Below are 20172 nucleotides of genomic sequence, written 5' to 3'. Positions count from 1 at the left end.
TTTAAAATCAAAGCGCACACGGAATGCAATTACCTTTCGATGCGCGATACTTTATAACGATCGATCTTCCTCTTAAAATTCCCCTTTCAAAATTTCGATTTCAATTAATTAAACTTCCACACCTCCTTTCTTTCCTCCTCCGTAAATAACGAAACTGTCATGCGCTCATCGATACCTTAGGAATAGGCTGAAGGAATAAATAAATAACGAGGATGATCCCTACGGTCTGAGTGACGTAGCAGCGACAGAGAAGTGAACTCACGAGCGAATAAAACGGGAAATTATTAATAGCGGCGCAGGTGAGGCCGCCTTTAAGAGGCCGCCTCCTAATTGCACCGCAACTTCAAAGATACGAGTAAACCGCCGAGAACTCGAGATACTTCTGTTCCAGGCATTCTAATTAAAAATTACGAGCCGTTTAACGGCGAGGACGACGAGACTTTCGCAAGCGTAGAGCGCGCGACACAATTTCGTTTTTTCTCTTTCCTCCAGAAGACCTCCAGAGAGAGAGAGAGAGAGAGAGAGAGAGAGTTACTCGCAATCCAGTTTCTCTCCTCCACAAGGATCCAGGATTCGAAAACTCGCGGATTTTGCAATCCCCTCGATATCCAAGCAATTTTATTTATTGCCTCCGAACGAACTTGGCCCTCCTCCATTTTCGCGGATCTCATCGGCAACCTTCATCGGCCGGGATGGAGACTGGTTGTCTGTCTTTCGAGGGAGGAGCAGTACGATTGGAAGGTCGGAAGCGAGAAGAAATTTACCAAGGATGTGTTATACGTGGAAGGAGCAAAAGTTGATTCGATATCTGTAAACACGATAGTTTTTGCGACATCCTTCCTTTTCTATTCGAGCACCATTTTTCTTATCCTTTCGTTATTACTATAGCACAAGATGATCGCACGATACGACGGAGTTATCGAGTATCTTTCTCTGCAAATGTGGCACAGCATTTTCTTTTTATCGTCAAAGCAACTCGAATAAACGCGGCGATCTTTCTCGAGAGTGGTAAAAACTGCAACGATAAATGTCCAAAAGTTAAAAGATTAACACGTTTGTCGGCCATTGGTGATTCAATTGAGTTTCTCACGGAGTCCAAATGTCAAAGCCAGAACGTAAACGAAGCGGATACCATTCTTGTTTGGTAACCTTGTTAAATATAAATGCAAGTGCAAAGGTTAAGTTAAAATCTTATTTTTCCTGAACGAGAAGACCCATACATGGAGAGGAACGTGTTAAACTTCGAAGTTCAACATTTTTAAAGATATTGATAATCATCCACCAGCCGCGAATAAAATAGGAAAAACTTTCAGGTCAATCCCGAAGTTTCCCCTTTAAAAGACTACTACTATTACTACTACTATTACTACTACTACTACTACTACTGCTACTACGTGCTGCGGCAGATTTATCGATCGAGCTCGACGCGGTTTCCCCGCGGGACTGGGAAAACACACTGGTCGGGGGAAAAATAGGGGCAAAGACGAGGAACCTATATGCATCTCCTCTTTTTACCGACACTATTTCGTCCTATAATGCTCGGTGGATAGTAGACTCGAGCCCGTGTCAAGTGTCTCGAGGTGGCTCCTCGCCTTTGAAGCTCTCGTTCACGCTCGTCGAAACGTCGTCGATGGAAAAAAGTGGACCACCAAGGGAGGAGGAGGAGCAGGAGGAGGAGAGAAATGTACACAGGTGGTTTTCTCTCGCGCACCTGTCTCTCCTCTACTCCTCACGGATTTATGGATTACCGGGAAAACATTTTTCCGTAAACACGGCGGCTCTCGTACTCTCATACTCGTTGCCAACGAGTATTTCTCTATAAATTGTTCACTTCCGATGTCTCGATAGATTGGCAATGTTACGTTACACGCGTGAACCAAATCTTGGCAAAATTTTCTTAAATTTGTTATACTCGAAAGCTTAATTTATTCGCTTGATGAATTTTTCATTAAACGATCGATCGAATTTGTTGCCGAACGATATTCATCCAATAGCTGAATGGATGGGAAGTTAGGTAAGAAACGAGATTCTACGTATTTCCTACGTTCCATCGAGTATTTATCGAGGAAGTAAGAAGGGGCGAAAAATATAGGAAGAATTATCAGTCCGGAATGAGAATTTTTCCGAGCTCGTTTCTTTTAATCTCATCGGTTATAATTTAAGCCGTTTTCCAAGTTTCCAAGAGTTCTCGAAAAACGTTGCCGGCATAACGAATTAGTCGAGGTCAAGAACGAAATGGCGGCTGTGTCGAATTACCCGACGTGCACGGGGCGGGCTCCACCAAGCATAAATATCAATGAATAAAGATCGTGGACAGGGTTCCATAAATATTAACGGAACCCGTCGAACCCGGCTGGCTGGCCTCTGCTGTCGTGCAAGTCGGCCACAAAGCGTTAAATTGTGCGTCGTCGTGTCATAATTGTGAGTCGTTCCCGGGCTCTCCGACTCGTTCGAGGCGAATCTTACCTCAGGTAGCGTGATTCGGTTCGTAAAATTTTCAACCACTGTCCAAGGATTAACGGTACCTCGACACTGAATAGATCGATCTATTCCTCAAGATGGTAATCCTTTGCTTACCTGAAACAAACAACGATTCATTGTGAATGATATTATCGTTTTACGAGCTCTTTCAAATATTTGAATTTAGTAATAGTTCCCAACGGTCGAAACTTTGTTCCCTGGAAGTTATATATAATTGGGATTAATACCGATTCGAATCATCAACGTGAACGGTACTTTTATTATTGCACGGAAAATTTTTAAAAATTGTAGAGAGAATTGGTGGAATTTATATAATGATATTCTTCTAGAAAGTGTCGTTTCTTCCAACTATAAATCATTTGTTATTACCATTGTTACCGTTATTTTAAAATGTTAAAAGTGAAAGTTAGTTAAGAACTTTGGCCAACACGACAGATAGACGGAAAAACCGTTCTTTTTCCTTCGATCCTCGTCGATTACTCACCGAGTAACAATTTGCAAATCGTAAACGATAAAAATAAGAGAAAGAGGAACTTTACAAACAAACCGTTATTCCTACAAAGTCTACAAAATTAATTCCCCTAAAAATTTGGAAATAGAAGCGAATAAAACAGAATTTTTTCGTGTCGAATTTTTCATCAAAATTTATCGCCAATTTTAATTTCCCTTTTCAATCGGATCTCAAAAAGATTCGACGACATTTTCAAACGCTTAACATGGTTTTAACTATCGCAACATAGAAATCGCACGCGATCGCCGGTGTTTACCGAGAGGAAGGAAGCCGTACGAGAGAGCCGTGAGTCATTTACCCGGAGGAGGATCGTGCTCGCATATTTACATGCGAGCGCGACAATAAGGTGGGATATGAAAGGTGTTCCAAATGCAGCGGGCACGGGAGCACGACAGACACAAAGGAAAAAAGACGTTCTCCTGTGAACGGATTCGTGCTTCGAGGCACACAGGTGACACGATATACTGGGTGCTTGTTTAATACCTACCGCCAATCAAATATTTCACATTCCGCGTCATTCCTCTTTTATCACGTCCTATCTTTAATCTCTGAAAATCTTCATTCATAATTTAAATGCGCGAAATTTTTCATAAATATACAAGTTCCAAAATTATTACTCGTCGAATTATTTGCTTTTGTAATTACACCATCAAAACAATATTGGAACTTGTTTTTTTTTTCCCGTGTATCAATATGCGATAGCACGTTTCAACGATATCGAAAACATTCCAATTTTATCATTATAATATAAAATTTACATAGGAAAAAATAAATAGTTGGAACCTGTTAAGTTTTCAACCATCTTCTCGTCGAAACAAGCATCGAGACGACAGGATGGCAACAATGCAACACAGTAGAAATCCTTTTCAGCAACTTTCAACACAATGCCGAAAGCAGAAGTATAAAGGATGGAACACCCGGTATAACAAGAATCTCGAGCAAACACGGACGATCGCCTCGCCTTTTTACTTGTATACGTGTTTTAATTTTTTTTTTTTTTTTTTCCTTTTTTAATTCCTCAACCCTTTTGTGAAACTTCAGCATTTGAACGGGCGATGAATAACTATCGAGGCTCGTGGAAAAACAGGCTTTTTTTGAAACTGACATTCAAGAAAGGAGGACGCACAATAGGGGAGTTACGCTACCTCTCTTCCATTCTTTTATTTCGCAATTGTAATTCTGCGATAATGCACGCCTTTCTGACCTGTTCCTCGACAGAAACGTCCATCCTCTTCGAATCTTGCTCCGATATTCCTTCTCGTTAGGGTGTGGAGGGAAAGTCAACAAGCCGAGGGAGGAGGAGTTGTGTACATTTCTTTTCTGGGATATAACGTTCCTCGACATTATCTGGCAAAATTTACAATCCGTCCTTTCCCACCATGTGTGAAAGTTCCGCTATCTCCGGGAAAAGCTTCTTAAGAGAGAGAGAGAGAGAGAGAGAGAGAGAGAGAGAGAAAGGGACAGGATGACTCTAAAATTGACCCAAGTCGAACGTGGGCCAACGAGGGCTGCAACTGTAAATCAAAACTTCCCAGAAGTCGTATTGTTTGCGATTATACCTCTGTAACCTGAATTCGGAGAAGGTTAACTTGGCAGCAACTTTGTAAATTGAAAATTGCCCGTAGAAATGAAAGTTTTATCGTTGTTGTCTTTACAATTGACTGTTAGATGTCTGTTAGACTGTTAGATCTCTTTCTCTTTCTCTCTCTCTCTCTCTCTATATATATATATATATATGTATATGCTGAAAATTCTTAAAATTCTTTACCATTTAGAAACCAAGATTTTCTATGGAAAAAGAGGTAAAGCTTGTCTCTGAAGTTCCTTCACAAATGAGTCAACAATGAAACTGAATCAATAACTGTAAATTAAAATGTAAACTTCTCTAAAAGTCTATATTGTCTATACGATGAGTTTTTATTATTTTATCTCTGCAACTCTAATTTAGAGAAAGAAGAAAAAAAGAACAGTTACATTCTTTTAAAAATTACCTGCAGCAAGCGAAACTTTTGTTACCTGGCTATTCTTTACAATTATTCCCATTAAATATCATCTCTTTGTCCCATTGTTAAAATTTTCGTGGACAGCAGCAGATTTGAATTTTATGAATTTTCCTTTCCTCTCCTCTTATTATTTTGCCCATTTTCAAACTTCGATACGAGATCTCCACAACTCAGAGATTCCAATTCTACTTTTGAGAAGTTGCTCGACAAGTAGCGAAATTCAAACGAACGGTCGAAGAAAAAAGGTGACCAAAAACTTTTTCCCTTCGTTTTCGTTCCGTTCCTGGATATATCTCGTAGCACGGATATTTCGATCATAGGCCATCGAATTTCGTCGATCCACGTGCAAGGAATACGAACACACAAACAGCCGCGATATTCGCGAAAGAGATAGTAAATTCGAGAAGTGGAGAATCAGAGAGAGAGAGAGAGGTGGAGAGAGAAGGTGCATCTCGAAGGTCGGTGCAACGCGACAGAGATCTGGCTGCATAAATACACGTAGGTCGAACCAGTTGGCGTCTAGACGCGCGTGTTCTAGAAACAAACACCTCAAAGTTATTCCGGACGATCTGAAGCAAAGGTTAAGGCCTCGAGTTCGATAGCCTCGCGACGACGACGAGAGGATAATCGCCGAATCGATTCGCTCTTCTTAGCCTCTCCTCCTCTCGCGAGAAGTCCTCCTGCTAACGAGTCCTCCTCCCCCTTCTCCTCCGCCTCTCTTCACGACGAGTGAAGGGAACGACTGTAAACACGCGGGAGCAACGTAACGAGTTTCTAAAATTAAAGAGACGATACACCGGCCATGACGTCTCGTCTCGATTAAAGGAGAGTGGATGCGAATGTCCATCTTTTAGGCTGATTTTCGATTTTCAAGGATTCCTCCATGTCGAAAGTTTCTTCTCTGATCGATCGGTGTTTAATGTGTTTTTTTAATTTATTGAGTGTGATGAATATTCGAAATTGAAAAAAACTATCCTTTTTCTTTTTTTGGTACTCTTTGATAAGATTGTATCAATTTTGATTAGGCTGGCTCATACTGGTTCCATTTCTATACTATCTTGTTCGAAATATTGTTCAATATAGTGTCCTTTGTTTCTTATTTGCTATCCTATCTCTTCGATTTTATCCGAGATTTTTATTTTCTCGTTAAAGTCTTGTAAAACTTTATTCTCATTATTTTAATCGTTACACTATTCTACAATACTTCTGTGATCACTTTCGTTGCTGCAAACGAATATAATCATTCCACTCTTCTCGCATAAAAGAAGAAAAAAAAAAAAATTGAAAAAATTCAACGACAAACGCTGTAACAAGATACGGCAAAAACCGAGGGGAAATGCAGTCCAGTCCAAACCACCAAACAAACCAGAATCCCGAACGCGCGAGCAATGCGCAGAAAGCATTCGAGGTTCGCCCCGATTCCCGCTAAGCAAAATTTTCACCGCGAGGACACCGCCGCGGTTCTTCGACGAGATTGGATTATTATACCCCTCCACTCTTGTCCAAGGCTCCCAAAGCCCGGGGATCGAAGCGCCGGTTTTCCATTCTTTAATGGGCCGTGACGGCCGCGATTACAGGAGCAGGTTTCACGCATTGGCCGGCGTGAAATTTCCACGCGCGGTGAGAAACGAAAGGTGCGCGCGATCGAACGAAAGGGGTGGGGAATCGATGAATCCGCATCTAAGGACGTTACCTAGCCTTGCCTCGTTTCACGCAGAGAGCCCTCCCTCCCTCCTTCTCCAGCGTGAAATGGAAACGGGAGGGGAGTAGTTGCGTGAGTCAAGCGCGGATTTTTCTAAGCGTGGAAAATTCTTCGCAATCGATGATGGGATCATCGAAGGCCGAACGATTACGAGATATATCGATTGCTACTTCTTGTTTTATCTATTCTTTTGAAATTGACGTTTGTTTCGAGGTTGAGAAGGGAGAGGAACCAATTGCTAAATAAAATAAATGATGATCGTCGTTGGGGAGGACGATTCGGATAAGCGTTTGTCCATTTCTTTGTCTCTTGTTGCGTCATTTAATCCGTGGAATGCACAGGTATACTTAAAAAAAATATATAAAGAAATGGGAAGGAGTTGCAAAAGGAATGCTCTTATATTGAACGAATTTCGAAGATAAAGTCTCCATCACGTTTTATTTTAAGTATATATACTCGAACCAAAAAGGAAAAAAAATACGTTCCTTCTCTAATTTCCCCTCCATTATATCACCCATCCTAAAATATCCCGAGTGCATCAATCCACGGGTTTCATCAGAACGTCTGGATATATATATATATATATATACTTCCACTCGAGAAGTTCTGCAACGCTTCTTAGAGGCCCGAACCGTTTCACCTTTAATCGAATTAAACGTCGAGACGTTCCCTCCCCGGGCTATATTTAAGCCAAATGCACGAATTAGTAGGGGCGCCCGTCTGCGTGCAATTTGCATTTGCGGCTACGTACGTACTTACACACACACACACACACCTCCTCTCCTGTTATCCGCTCCGCGTGCGTTTTCACAGCCGTTTACACAAACCTCGCCTCGAAGCGAGAGAGCGAGAGAGACGTGCGTCCTTGTGTCGTTAACACGATTAGAAGTTGCCCAACGGCTGCGTGCGAGCGTGTTGCCTATATTATCCGGCGACGCCAAGTAAGTCTCTCTCCCAGAGAGCGCTCTCTTGCAAAATCGTCAAGTCCACCTCCGTAAAAAGCGCGGCGCGAAAACGCTCGCGACAGCCAGCGCGTGTAATACCCCCTCTCCCCCTCCCTTCCCCTCCCCAGTGTTCCTCTCCCGGCTGGAGACGGCGAGAGAAGGCGAGAGATCGGCGACGCGGCCTTCGACGCGCGTTCTACCCGTCGAGGAGGAGGAGGAGGAGGAGAGCGGTCGAATTTCGGTTGGCCGGGCGAGAGGGGCGGGTAGAGACGGTAGACGATTTTTTCTGGAATCTACGCGCGAGGGTTTTTCCCCGAGACCGGATCCGTGACGCTCGATATTGAAATTATTCGCGATAAAAGTTGTGCGCCTTGGCTCGTTATTTTCACTGTTATTCCACTAACTTGGAGCGAAATTGGCGCGCGATTGGTGTGGATAGGCTGTGGCGCGTAACGAAATTATTTATAATCCAGGCCGTTTTACGACGTTCACACGAGTGCGAGATCGTTGGTGGTTGGTGGTTGTTGGATTTGGGAATTATATACGAGTGTTAAGATTGAATAATTACTCTCGTTGTTGGGAAATTTCATCGGGAGAATTTTCGATTCAACCTTGTTGATGGAAAATAACAGGCGCTCGCCGTTGCTCGGTGAGAAATTTTGAAGAGTCGAATCTGAGGTTAATATCGTTCCAAATCCGTTTTTTTGTTAACGTTAGCGCTCCTTCCTGACACCTGAAACAACTGAAAACGGAATCGATTCATCCGTAAGGATGAATTAGGAGGGGGCTTGAATGACGAGGGCGATAAATAACGAGGCATTTTGTAAGCAGAGCTCGTGCCAAATTTTGCATTCGGTACATTGCCAAATTTTACGAGAATTCCGGAATACTTGACCTCCGAGCACGCACTCGCTCTCTCACGTGTTCAATGTTGAAACAGAAATCCAATTGTGCTCCAAATTTAGTCGCTGATTTGATTCGGCCAAAGTTGTTCCTTCAGTCACGTATCCTCAACGCTCAACCTTTCTATCGTTATTTCTAAATCCCTCCGTGATCAAGAACAGGGTTAACCAAACAAACTCAAGGCTACAAAGACCTCATTAGCTTTAGCTCCAGCGGCTCTCAACGGCTTTATACGTTTCCCATATCCTTTGTATTAATAGCTAAATACTCCATAAAGTGGGGATTAACCGTTTTGTCAAACATGTTCAAACATAATCCATACAGTTTCGACATTTACTTACTAAATCCTTTTAATAACACTTCGTCTTCTCGAATATACGGTTTGAAATCACGAAACGATATAACGAAATAAAAATTCGTAAAAAAATTAGTAACACAACAAAATTAACAAGTTTCAGATTTCGTGATATCCTTTCAAATTCAAAAAAAAAAAAAAAAAAAAAAAATGAATAAAAATTCGACGAAACGATACTTTGCGAATGTTAATCGATATGTCACAAAACATACTTGGTAACAAGATCCTTAACAAATTCTTCCAAAATTGATTTAAATCGAAACCGTGGATCGATCATCGCCTTCGATCCCGTATTTCCCTCGAAACGCGAGCAATTAAGAGAACATTGGTCCGATTCCTTCCGGGTCTCGTTACGCAATGCGAAGGGGCGTGTTGGAAGGAACGAAGAATTGCGTGGACAACGGTAGACACGACCTCGGCTAGACAACTGTCAGGTGAGAGAGGAGAGAAAAGTGGTCGGAAAAGCGTGAGAATATTTATAGCATTGACTCATTACGGAGTGACGGATCGCGGTGTCGCGCGCGAGTCGCAAGTAAGCCAGCCAATGAATGAGCCACGGTGCAAGGACGCGATCGGCTCGCAACGAATCGAACGTGCGCCCCAGACTCTCTTTCCCTCTGTCGCCTTTCCCCCCTTTTTTTCCTCTTCCTTTTCATTCCAACCAAGCCGTTAATGACAAATTAAGGCGATCGCCAACCTCTTACTCGCGACCCATATCGTACGAATACTCGCCGAAACGGTTCTCGATCGAGGTCGGGTTCGAAAATTCTCGATGAAATTGCGCTTGCGACGAATTATAATGGTGGAAGGGAAGAGGCGCGTCGATAGGATGATCCTCTCATTCGAAGTGATTCTTTTTTTAGCGATCAGTGATCGAGAAACGAAAGTTAAAATCTGTGTAAAGATCGAATATTTTAATGCAATAAATAAGGTATTGAAAATTTAATTATTGCCTTAGAGAGTTGCAATAGTCCCAATCTAGAGAATTTGTAGAGTAGGTACTGATTGTGACAAGAATAATACGAAATTTTTGGGTCACCAATTTAATCGATTAGACTGTACGCAGGCATCACGATCACACATATATCTGTTTAGACGTTTAACGTATATATATAGGGGAGTTTGAAAAGTCAATTTCGTTATTCCATCGTCCAGTCACCATTTTATCCTTTTTGCAATTTCAGCTTATATCACAGCCCACAATGTATCTTTATTTATTCATTTACGAGTGCAATGATTTCACTTGGCCACTTGCCTCCTACAATGTGCATAATCGGGATTTATATCCACGATGGATCGTTTGTTCGATTCGGGAAAACGGCCTGGTGGAATAAAAATCGAGATTTCTCGTGGCGATCGTTGCGGCATACATCGAAACGATCGTACGGTCGATCGCCCACGAAACGATCGTTCGCACAGAAAACTTGTACACAAGAAGGCAGACACAGGTTTGCGACTGGTATCGATCGAGTATGCGACGTGACATGGTTGGCGGCTTGGTATTTAGGAAAGGCCAATCGACCAATGTCACAACCCGTTTGAAAGGCGCTAGGAATCAATAAGGCACAGGTGGTGATCGTGTCCCGCCGATCTCTCGATCTCGTTTTCTTTCTTTCCACCAAGCCGATCTCACGGGCGGCACAAAGGTTGTGACGATTGTGGCACGCCAATCGCGATTGTCTCGCGATCAAGGACCGTTATAAATCATCGAGCCACAACTCGTTGGAAAATCGGCAAAGGATACGATTGGATGGTCTGGATCGAACGATCTTCTTCTCTCTCTTTCGGTCGATTCTTCTTCTTCTTCGTGAAAGTATGATTGAATATTAGGTGGATTAAGCGAAGGTCGATTGACTCGAAGAATAATAAGCTCATTTCGTATTCAAAATTTTTATGAGAGAGAGAGACTCGAAAATGGTATTTAAATAATCTTATTATGTAAGAGACGTTTTACGAATTTAAAATAGTAATGAGCCAATTCTTTATTTATCAAAATTTTAAAAAAAGGAAATGCTAGGTTTTTGGATAATTGCAATAACCAATGTCGAAATCTTAAACCGATGAAAGGAATAATTTCAAAATTTGGTGAATGCAAAATCGGTAAGATTCTTATCCAATGACGAATATGGCGATACATTCGCGCAATATATGACAGACGAAAAAACTAATTATTCCACACGGTCGGTATTATTTCGTCAAATAATTACCCAAGAAAGATCGACTCATTTGACAACGTTCAATATAACGTATCTCTTTTAAACCGCGTTTGCATATTTCGATTGTTTGCTTTTTCCACTCGATCGAAATCGCGCCGATTGAAATCAAATCAAAAAGTGTCCAATGTAAACGACATTATGGAATTAGGTTTCGAACAAGGTATCTTTGCAAAAGTGTACATTCGTGCACTGCTAATTGACGATAACTCGTTGGCCACGATTGACCGAGGTCAGTTACACGCTGACCAGCTTTCACTCGTGGCCATCGGCGCGATGAATCGGCGACGGCCATTGTGTCTTCGACGGAAATATATAATAGCCGCGTTTTTCCCTTAATCGTCGAGGGTATAATAGTCGAGATTATCGTAAAGATCGATTCGACCATATTGAAAAGATATTAGATTCGAGAATACGTGGTGATTTCACGCTCGGTCGTGGATGATACAATACGTATTGGAACAAAAATAATTCATCTTCATTTAACGAACGAGAGATATACGCGGCTCGATGCATGTATTTCGCAAACCACCAAGATTAAGATACGGTTAACTTGCTCGAGTAACGGTCGCTCGCTGTTAACTCGATGCAACGACCAAGTTATCGACACGCTTGGACAAAACAAGAGAATACGCAAACTAATTTAAAATTTAAAAATATTGCATATGGAAAATAGTATTGTACGCACAATCTTGTATCGTTCTTCTCATAAGGAATGTGGGTTAATTCGATTGTGAAGAATGAATTAAAAAAATAGACCCGTTAAGATAAGAAGATAAGATAAGAATTAAGAATTATCCTTGTGAAACCTTGTCTTCCTAAATTGTTCAATTCGTGCAACATACGTGCAAGTCCCCGATATATAACACAAAATAATTGGAATTTTAATAAAAAAAAATCGATCTTTTCTCTCGAATCGTTGAGTAGCAGTTGAAAAAGAAGAGGAATCTGCACAACGTACGCACGCGTCCCGCCTAAGCCTTCCGATTCGCAAGAGGAGGGACGTAACAGCAGTTAACAGCAGTTTCCCATGGACACCAGGGTCTCAACCCTGTTCTCAACCGAGTTAACCCCGCGTGTCGATTTGAAAACGTGGCGGTTTTTGGGTAGAACCGGTGGAACCGGTTTAGACGCCGGTAGAAAAGGCCCCGGGGCCCTGCCTCGTAACCGCGTTACCCCCTTCGAATGGCGAAAGGCAACTTTTGTTTCGACGTGGTTGCATCTATTTCTCGACAAAGAATCGAGAAATACGCGTCTACGTGGACGCAGGTAGAATTCTCTCTTCGACCCAACGATCATCGTCGAAATTTCTCCTTTTCCTTTCTTTCTCTTTCTCTTCCTCCGGCTTATTCGAAGAGAGAAGTTCGTAAAATCCTTCTTACATGTTACGCGTTTTGAAATTATTGGTCGGTTAGTGCAAGTAATATATAATTGGTCGTAAACGATGAAACTATATTTTTATATAAAAGTGAAGTAAGAGATATGTATACAGGGGGATGGCTCGCAAGGGGAGGAAAGGAACGAGAGGGAATTATAACTGTTTATCGTATCCGAGATTCTTTTTTCGAACGAAACAGATGTGTGGATAAATCGAATTGCTCGAATGGATGAGTCATGGCAGTAATTTATGGCATTTATCGGAGAAGCTAACTTCGTTACGAGAAAGATAAGAGGTAAGTTTTTTGAAATGCAGAAAAATGTTAAAATTCGATACCGCCAATTTTTCTTTTTCTCTCTTTCTAAAGAATAATAACTCGCGCACACGTAATTATTCGTTCAAATCGCGTCGAATAATAATAACAATTCACCGACCGATTCGAAATCGTGACACAATCGTCTTCAATTTTTTTTTTTTTTTTTGCCAATCCAGCCAATCTCGCGCAAATAAATGGCCCAAGATTCGATCAGTAATAATAACCATAGAACTCCGCCGCTACACATCGTCGAGAACCAAACTGGGACAACACCGTAGAAATTGCGGAGCCGCGTGGGCACCGGAAACAATTTTCTAGCAAGTCTAGCTTTGGACCACCGCCAATGGCGCGTCTCCCCCTTCGCCCGGTTACTTTTCGTTTCGTAACGAACCACTTGATTACGCTTCCCCCCTCCGATTAGAGAGCGGAGACGAAAGAGGGCCGATTCCTCGTGCTCTCATCCTTACCCTCGTGTCATAGACGTTGTTATTCCACTCCGTAACTACTCTTCGAGTTTAATAACGCGTCTAGCACCCTTGTCCCGATTTTCCTGCCTTCTCGATACACCGACGACAAAGATTAATTAATCCGCCACAGAGAGAGAGAGAGAGAGGCGGCGACATCTCTTTCTCGTCGTATCGAATTCGTAAAGGAATGCAATTTTGTTTTCGTTCGTAATCTTCTTTATGGAGGCGATCTTCCCTTTCGAAAATTTTCGAGAAGCGAGAAATTCCTTATTTCGTGTGATCAACCGTAGTCGATGAATTGGCTTTCGAGTCACGTGCGAGGCTTGGACAAATCATTGGTTTATCCTATTGCATTATTAATAGGAAGGCAAGCTTGGCCATCTGACCGTCGAGACGGTGGATCGTAACACGTCTTACGTAACACCTTTAAGGAAATTTCCCCTTAAAGGGTTGGGGCGGTAAAGCACGAGAAGGTCGCTGTTAAAGGGACAGTTTGACCGTGAGGTTAAACAAGGGTCTCCCGAGGTGACCCTGGCATTGTTCCTCGCAAGAGGGACTGTCTCCCTGCTTCGAATTTCTGCACGGGTACAACTGTTCTTAGCAACCTTGATCCTTCTAGGAATTTTAATTTCCATTTTATTCCTGGAGATTAAGCGTGCTTCTCTTCCGCTATCCCATATCCATCCCTTTCGAAAATTCTCGAAAAGAATATCTACTTTGTTTCAGGGAATCGAGAGAGGCTTCTTCTCTCTTTTCCTCTATCTTCGTCTTCTTTGATCTCGAAAAAGGAGAGGCCAGCTGCTCCTCGATAATCGTAAGAAATCACAATTTCTGCGTCGTTTTCAAAGAGGCTTTCGTTCACCTCCTCGTTTTTGTCTTTTCCAATATCCATTTTCTTTCTTGATGTCGAACAATTTTCGCAAAATGACGTTTGATTCCTTGATTGATGAAATCTATTTTATTCCAATTAAGACACGTTTCATTCGTTTGTTCTAGTTTTTCCAAATTTTTCGAAAACAGGCATCTTTTAATATTAATCGTTAATAAGTTATCTCGAGTTTCGTTCGAAGGATTCGAATCGAAGAAGCCGGCTGAAAACGAAGCCAATGGTGAGACGATTGTTTCGAGTGTGAAAGGAAATGACGAGGAGACACGGGGGAGAATAATGGTTCGCGGGAAGGAATTTCCTTTTCGTTCCTCTCCATTGTGAAGTTCGAAAACCTTAGTATTCCATGCCAGTTTCTTCTACACGTACGTGTGTACGTACTTCTTATCTAAGTAACTAATTCCACGTCCTATTCCCGTTTCCTGAAATTCTTATCCCGCTGCTATTGGCTCTGTTTCTATGGAAAGGCAATCAGTAGCGATGGGAATGAAATTTTCTTCCATTGTCACGAGAAGAAACAAATCGAAGTATAAAAAAAAAAAGAAGAAAAAATAGCGACAAGATTAGAATTTCCTCCTAGAAGAAGTTTTTACCGATTTATTTTGTAGAAAAGAAAAAAAATTCTTGGATCCAGATCCTTTCGCTTCCCAACTGGAAAGAATCGGTTGGCATTCTTGTACGGTGCCATAAATACGTCGGGACTAATTATCGGTTAATCAGCGTGAACGAGAACGGCAAGCACGAGAGGGGCGAGATGTTGAAGGAAGGATCGAATAAAGGAATGAAAAATATTTATTATTTAGAATAACGAGAAGAGAATGGGAGAAAAGTAACGCGCAAATCTCTGTTACATCGTTTAATTTCCCTCTTCGAAATTAAAAATCGAATTTCCTGAACAGCTCGATTTTTTGATAAATCTTGAACAAGGAAATCTTGTCGAGGGAGCGATACGCAATCGAGCGAGAATGAAGATAAACCTGATCGTGAACCCAATCATTCCATCTCCATTTAGAATTCTCTCGTCTCTGAAGGAACATTATGAAACAAGGATATGTATTACTTTTAATGGATTCTCACTCTCGCTCATACTCGTCGATCTATTCGATGAAGGGACACTCGTTGGAAATAGCGAGAAGGGAAGAGAGAGGCAAAGAGAAAAGGGTTGTAACGATTATCGACGATGAATCTGGCCGGGTGTTTTTGTCGGTTGGATAGTTAAGAAAAATCGGTGGCACATTATGTAGGCGCGCGAACAACACGCAGGAAGGCGGGCAAGTGGCAAACAGGTTTTCCTCGTCCGCATCGCGGCGCTATCTCGCGACCGCGTGTCCGATTCAATTAGCTGGCGTACAATTAACGGTCGAGATATCGAATCAAGCGTCAAGTTAAACGATCCCTCCCCTCGTTCTTCGAATGAACGATCATCGAATCATCGAGGAATCGCTTAGGAATTATCGCCGCTGATTTTTCAACCGATCGCCGTTCACGTTAATAACACGATCGATATTTCACGTTAATTTTTTTTCTTTTTCTTTTTTACAGAACACGATCTTTTCTAATCTTTTCAACCAGTTCTAATAAACTTCGATTCGTCGATTCGTTATTCCGAATATAGCCGTCGTCCAAGAAATCGACCAATACCAACGAAATCGTCATGGAAATACTTGCTTTCGCAATCGATTAGCCCAACAACACGTGAAATCCTTAAAGGAATCCTTTCCAAGAACCTTGGCATTTGGCGTTAGACGGATTCTTTTTTAAACAGAGATTTCGGCAAATCGAATTGGAGGTCGAATCTTGGAGGGGAAGATCTTTTTTTTTTTTTTTTTCAACGATCGTCGAACCCGTTAGGACCGCTTTCTAATGGAGGCAAAACCGTGTTGCAAATTTCTTAGGCGACTCGAATTGAGAAACCATTACGAAGGAACCGAACTTTCTCTCCTGCAAACGTTGTGACAAATACCGAGCTGGGAATAATATCGTAGTATAAAATTGTCTCGAAGAGAGTTATCTCAAGAAAACCTTTCTTTTTTTTTTTTTTTTTCGATTCAGCGAAAAATAACAATTTATGTATTTATTCCTATTCGCAAGATACGGCGAATTTCATGTCCCGCCGTTTTATACGAGGCATAAAATTCCGAATTGTATTCCATAAATAAGATTCGAGTAAGCCAACGGCTCGTTACCTGTTAAACGAGTTTTAAAAAAAAAACATTCAATGTAAACAAGCAATGTCCAAAAAGTTAATCCCGCTATCTTGAAAAAAAAAAAAAAAAAAAAGAAAACCTTTAAATTTTCCCCCAAAAATAAATTTTACCACCACGAACGAACTTCAAACGCCTTCTCTCCGCCGTTCTCCACCTTTCGTCGCCCCGCGATCGGTAACGGGGACACGAGCGCGAGATCAAGCAACGCCGCGATCGAGGCGTAGATCCGCGTGGGTGGATTCAATCGGTCGTAAACCCGGTGAAATCGACGAAACGGTATCCCACACACTCGATGTAATATATTTTTTTTTTTCGAGGGAAATCCGAGGAAATCCGAGGAGAAGACGACGACTATACGTGGTAAATTGGAAAACACTCGTGTACACAAATGTATATACGTATACACGTATACGATCACGGAAATCTCACGACACGGGGAATCCTGGGGAGGATATTTTATCTCGAGAAAAATCATTTTCCAAGATCCTTGTTTCACGCGCCCGGAGATATTTTTTTTTCCAGCAGAATTAAAAGTCGATTTCGTGCATACAGAGACAATGAAAATATTTTATCAAGGAAAATTGCTCCGCACACAAGAATCCATTTATAAATAAGTATTCGTTTCACGCGAATGGAACGAAAACGAACAAACTGTGAGGGGGATCCGTGTCACGAGCGTGTATAAAGAAGTAAAATAATCCTGATGGAAGATAAAGAGAGAGAGAGAGAGAGAGAGAGAGAGAGAGAGAGAGAGAGAAAAGGAAACGCGGGTGTGGGTGTTTAATCGAGTATTAATCAAAAAAGAAGTGAACCCCGGCGACGAGACGGAGGCCAATCTCTGCCGTATTGTCGGCAAATAGAGACATCAATAAAGCCGGATAATTTCGAGTTGTGTTGGGTGGAGGGAAAAAATGGCGGGAAAATTGCTGTCCTCGGCGATCGCGGGGCTTTTATCGCGGTGTTTCATCGGTTCGGTTTATTCATCGAGTAGTCGTCGGGCCGTGGCCAAGAAAAATGAGGGGGAGGGGGACACCTCTTGGTATCGAAATCTCGATCCCGCCGCGAGGGCAAAATGCGTGGGACGCGACGTTTGTCGAACACGCCGTTTGGAGAGAAGAAATTCGGCTCTTATTTCGATCGAACAAACGAGATTAACGTAGAGTAGAGCACAATAATTTGCGACCATTTCTTACACGCTGTAAAAGTATTTTTGCGATCGTCGACTGGCGTAAAAATTTTCATGTTAATCATCAAGGGAATCGTTTCTGCTGAACGAATACATACGAGGATTCCTTTTCCTATATATCGTTAATCTTCGCTGAATGATTTACGCCATCAACACGCGTCGAAGACCTCCATAAACTCTGCTATCTATGGCTTAGAAGCCTTTCGACAGACTGCCTTTCGAGAGCTTTCCCCCATCTCCTTCGGATTAAAATTTATAATAATCTGTCAATTACGATATACTCTTCCTAATTAACCGAAACTTCCGCCAGTTACACACGCCAGTTATCTATCTCCTATCGCCAATTTAAATTCGCACGCGACAATAAAATTCAAGGTAGATACTTCCACATACATTTCTTGAGCTCGTTCCAACGTAATACTTAAACTGTATTTCGGAAAAATCGAGGCATACAATTCGTCATCCACTCTTCTTATTTCAATTCTTCTTTCCCCTTTCGATATCTAAACCGAAGCTATAGATATTCTCGCGCAACGACACCTCGAAAGAGAGGTGAAAAGGGAACGCGAGACAAGATAAAAATCGATCGAGAAAGCGGGGAGAGGATCGCAATCATTTAATTTGTTCAGAACCTTGCGAAAGTTACATCACGTCCACCAAGGCTGGATCGATCGTTGCACCACGTCCACGAACGTGATGCGTTTCTCGCGCGCGTAACCGCGGTTTCGAGGCGCGTGGGTGAACGATCGCGTTCCACGGGTGCGAGCTTTCGGTGGCAAGCCGAGTGTGACGACCGGTGCCTCGACCTCGTAATTAATTCGCGAAGCCGGGCCCTCGTGCCCTTGATACAGAGCCCAGATACAGAGGAAAACTCAGCCAGTGTACTCGTTCTACCTGGGAGAAACTAGTTCGATTGTGACGCTGCCTTTCCTAAACGGCTCGACCAGGTGGTCGACTTGTTCGGGGGGGAAAAAATTCCTTACGCGATCGAACGAGATCCTCGATAAAGGGCTTGGTTACGACGATTGATAGGACGATCGATCGGATAGATCCAGCAGAATCGATGTTTCACAGATCGCGTACCACCAATAACTGTGATAAGATTTGGTTGATCTTTAATTTTAACACATTAAAAGCTCGGTTTAAATTTGTTTTTGGATGATCAAATAGTGACAATAGTTGAAAGGATTGACAATGTCGTGTTGTTGTTGTAATATATATATACGTATATTACTACCAGAATCGTTTAATCGCCTCGAAGATCTTCTCTTAAACTGAAGGAGAGTGGATTAACTTATAACTACGGTAAACTGGTTCTCAGATGAGATCCAACGACTGACCGTAAACAGATCGGAATTACAAATAGAGTTTACGTTAACATGGAGCAGTGTTATTGTGTATTCGGTGTATTCCCCGCGTCACTTCAGGATCAAGATCAAGGATTTTGCTCTCTCTCTTTCTCGTAGCCGGGGGCAGTGGATCGAATCCTATCGGAAAATCATCGTCCGATCTTCGAGAGATCGGACGCGTCGGGGATCTTTGACGGACTCTCGAACGAATTCCTATCCTCGGGCATAAACAACCTTCTCCTCCTTCCTCCTACCACCTAGTAGAGGTATACACCTACCTACTGCTACTTCCACTACCCCACAGGACCCCGAGTGAACCCTGTAGGAGAGGAGACTGACAAAAGTGAAGAGAGAATCTCCTCTCCGGAAGGAGAGAAGAGAGATCGTGAGAGGAAGGAGGGAGAGGAGAGAGAGAGAGAGAGAGAGAGAGAGAGAAAGGAAGAGGTCGAAGGAGGCGGTGGACACGTCTTATGCATAATTCATGCGGCTGCCTTCCATGTATATTTTCGTGTTTAAATATTTGAATACCTCGTTCGCTGCAATACCGAGAGAGCGGGTTAGGAAAATATTCCGCCGCTTATTCACCGAGCCTCTTCTTCCTCTTCGCGAGGCTCAAGATTCCTTCTTCGACTTCCTTCGATTCCATTCGAGTCTCTGGAACGTAAAAGCTGGCTGCTTCTTCTTCTTCTTCTTCTTCTTCTCTTCTTTTTTTCTTTCCCCTTTTTCTCCTCTTCTCCCTTTTCCTTCCTTTTTCAAGACAAGATTTCATCGAGCCACGATATTTCCTCGAGTTATTTCCTATTGTCACGGCTCTTCTTGCCGCACGACGACAAAGCGTTGGACGGAACGAAATGGCGAGGCACCGTTTTCCGTTCGAACGAAAAGGAAAGGGGAAGAGAAAGAGAGAGAGAGAGAGAGAGAAAAGAGTAGCGAAAAAGAGAGAATCGGAGAAGTTTGCGTCCTCGAGTGACAAGACGAGGTTTCGTCAACCTACCGTCGATTACTTCTACGCTCGTACGCAATTGTTCATTGTTCAACGAATAATAAGGTCGATTAGGCCTCTGCGTCATTCTCACTATGAGAACTCGCGTGTCCCCGAACGTTCGCCGCGCTTTATTCTTTCGCCAGGCTATATTTGCTCTAACAACTTTGCTTCCACTAACGCCAACCACCGGAGAAATTTTTTTTTTTTCCTTCCTTTTTTCTTTCAAACGCGAGATTAACGCGAGTAGATTTACGTACAGGATTCTTGGAAAATTGCAACGAGGATA

General features: G+C 42.4%; 1 protein-coding gene across 7 annotated transcripts in view; it reads right to left on the bottom strand.

Moving 5' to 3' along the window:
* The window catches only part of LOC100863710 (protein gustavus), a 201751-nt gene that overhangs the window by 63140 nt on the left and 118439 nt on the right, over positions 1-20172 (bottom strand). For 2 of the 7 annotated variants that reach the window (XM_086909448.1, XM_086909446.1), the window contains exon 3: positions 2467-2577. The exons of the other annotated variants lie outside the window; for them this stretch is intronic. The gene's annotated coding sequence lies outside the window, so the exon portion shown is untranslated. The remainder of the gene's footprint in view (positions 1-2466; positions 2578-20172) is intronic. 7 annotated transcript variants of the gene reach the window in all.

Source organism: Apis florea, unplaced genomic scaffold (assembly GCF_048593485.1).
Source record: "Apis florea isolate Af1SG1 unplaced genomic scaffold, ASM4859348v1 contig_3158_pilon, whole genome shotgun sequence".
NCBI lineage: Eukaryota > Metazoa > Arthropoda > Insecta > Hymenoptera > Apidae > Apis > Apis florea.
Note: the sequence above shows the minus strand (reverse complement) of the source record. Positions and strands in the feature narration are given on the sequence as shown.